At 31.2% G+C, this 3,192-nt stretch overlaps 1 long non-coding RNA gene across 1 annotated transcript; it reads left to right on the plus strand.

The window, feature by feature from the left end:
* Positions 1 to 287: 287 nt before the first annotated feature.
* On the plus strand, positions 288 to 1,832 carry LOC118761653. Its single transcript, XR_004997540.1, has 3 exons — positions 288 to 321; positions 802 to 968; positions 1,730 to 1,832. It is a non-coding gene; the product is annotated as an uncharacterized LOC118761653 (long non-coding RNA).
* The last annotated feature ends 1,360 nt before the right edge of the window (positions 1,833 to 3,192 follow it).

Below are 3,192 nucleotides of genomic sequence, written 5' to 3' on the forward strand. Positions count from 1 at the left end.
AAAATAAGAAATGGTTCAAATATAGACAAACTCCTTAAATAAGCTAACCATATAATAAATATACATGTGTAGTATCTATAGATTTGATATAAGAATCTATAACAAAATTGACTAAATATCAAATAATATAATACCAAATTAACTTAAAATTTAATATTACAAATAAATAAGCCACCTAATAATTAAATAATATATTGTCTGATCAAATAAATTCTTAAATTAAATTAAATGTAATTCGTTAGATCCCTTTATATATATATATATATATATATATATTTAAAAAATATATGTGGAGCTTTGGTGGTGTTGGTGTCGCTGGTGGTAGCGATGTCAATGGTGATGATATTCATGGTGGCAATGATGATAATGATATTGAGGATGGTGATGATAATGATGATGATGATCAAGATGATGATGATGATCATGATGATGGTGATGGTGGTGGTGGTGGTGGTGGTAGTGGTAATGGTGGTGGTGATGTTGGTGATGGTGATGATGCTGATGATGCTGATGGAAATGATGGTAGTGATGATGATGATGACAATGAGGATGATGATGATGATGAAGATGGCAGTGGTATTAATGATGAAGATGATAGTGGTGTTAATGATGATGATGGTGGTGGTGGTGTGGTGGTGGTGATGCTGCTGACAATGATAACAATAACAATGATGATGTTGATGACGATGACAACAACAAAAATAGCGACAATGATAACGAACATGTAGCTAGCCGAGGAAGAACATAAATCCAACCATGACTAACACCTCTTTTTTCACTTCCATTTTTCCTATTCCACAGGTGTCCGACAAGTTTACTGCAGCCAGAAATATTTGTATAAAACTTACCAAATTGGAAATCTCACCAAAACTGAACTGTAAAGACATAGTAGACGATACAAATAATACAAGGAATTCAAACAAGACGTGCGTCTTTCATTCTCAGATTCATATCTCAAACAATCACTCGTGAGTATATTTCGTTTGTTTTGATTTTGATTTTTCATTAATTAATTTATTTATTTACTCAGTTTGCAAAGCAGAAAAGGGCAACAAAAACAAAACAATAAAAAAAAGGATATATATCTTTAATTAGAACAAATGACAAAATTGATCTGAGTGAGATACGATGACAGAACATTAAGAAAACATCTAAGAAGCACGAGATATTTTACCCGACTGACTTTTGAAGACAATAGTATGTTCCTTTGTGTGTGTGTGTGTGTGTGTGTGTTCATGTAATCTTTTGTAATTATTTGAAATCTTCCTGTGAGGAGGAAGGGACTACTTTCAAGCATAGATACATATACATATACATATACATATATATATATATATATAAATATAAAAATATACATACATACATATATATATATATTTGTATATATATATAAAATTTATTAAATTTATAAGTTTAAATTATTTAAATAATTTTTATTTTTAACTTTTATATTTTTAAATTAATTTTATGTATTGGCTTATGTTTTTCACTGTTTGATTTGCCTAATAGTGGTTTTATCTCTAATTTAATCTAATACAATATATTTATACTATAAAATTGGATTTAATCCTAAATCTAATTTTTCCTGTAAGTTTGGATTTATTCCCTAATATTATTATTATTATATATATATATATATATATATATATATTATATATATATATATATATATATATATATATTTATGTATGTATGTATGCTGACCATTTTCTTTCCTTCCTACTTGCAGGAATACATCAATAGAAGAAAGATATAATGAAAATTTACATTTCAACAACAAGAAAAACAGTTTCTCATCAAGAAATTTGGGCCATCTGATGAGAAACTTCCGGTAAGTGTTTTCTTTTTTTTTTTGGTGGGGAGTAACTACTAATAATCGACCTTGTCATTACAATATTGTCATAACCCCCATGACAATTCATCTATTTTTCCTGTTGATGAAATTTTAACCATAGATATTAGACACAAATGAAGTAATTTTTATAAAAATTTCATCTTTTTACATGTTAGAAAGATCCCTCCATGGGAACTTAACACCCACAATTTTGTCATTTTATCTAAGCAAAAACGAATACAGTTGTGCTCTTGGAAGCTATAGGGTTACCCGAGCATAAAAGTTGAGCATGATTTGTAATTCAATGGTACAACAGTGTAACAGTTTGCTTTGACATACACTTACATTGGGATTTCTGCAATGTGGTGCATAAATTGTCAAGTAAATGAGAGGCATCTTTGCCTCCACTGACTCAGTTGCAAAGTGTTGAGTAAAGTTATTTGATTGCAGACCTCCTTTCACTCTTTTTATTATCACTGGGTCACACATAGTCCCCAGATGGTAACATTGATTTCAAGGCCTTCCCAGATGAGTGACTGGTTATTCAAAGACGTTTATAGATTGTAAATTTATTCTGTCCAGTTACGTATCAGTATAGTGGTCATTTGCAAACTCCAGATGTAACACTTTCATTTCTCCTTAACCCTCATGTCACACAGTTGTTAATGTTTATTTCAGTTGTATCACGCCCTTCCAATTGCTATAGATTCGTAATGCATCTTATGGCTGTGCCTCTCACCTGGATGGTGAGGAATCCTACATTGGGAGTAGTAACGACTAGGGTAGGGTAGCTGACTGCTTATTGTGATCATTCGTCTTTTGGTTTCCAGTAGCTTTACTCTCTTTTACAAACCCAGTGAACATATATTTCCTATTTCGAAGAAATTCAAACAATAGATATAAGACCCAAGTTAAAAAGATTCTTAACAATTCAACTTCTCTGCTTGACATTAAGACACCCACCCCCAACAGGGGCCTTAATTCTCACATTTTAGAGCTCCATGACCTTCATTTTTCAGGGGCAAAATCCTTTTAACAGGTTCAATAAGATTGGAATTTTGGAATATGCACATAAAAATCAGTAGTATGGCACGATTACAATTTTTTTCAGGGTGTGTAAAGAGGGAAATAACCCTCATCTGCAATTTTGATGAAATTTGAAACATAGATATTCCAGTTCATTACAGAAAATATAACAGAAAAGTCTAATTCTTCAATTGCATGTAACACAAGCAACGCCGGGTATCTCTGCTAGTATATATACATTCATATATATACACATTATGTACATATATGATATGTGTGTATGCATGTTTGTGCATACATGTGGTTGTACTGTGTAGATGTGTGTGTGTGTG

Source organism: Octopus sinensis, unplaced genomic scaffold (assembly GCF_006345805.1).
Source record: "Octopus sinensis unplaced genomic scaffold, ASM634580v1 Contig16058, whole genome shotgun sequence".
Taxonomy (NCBI): domain Eukaryota; kingdom Metazoa; phylum Mollusca; class Cephalopoda; order Octopoda; family Octopodidae; genus Octopus; species Octopus sinensis.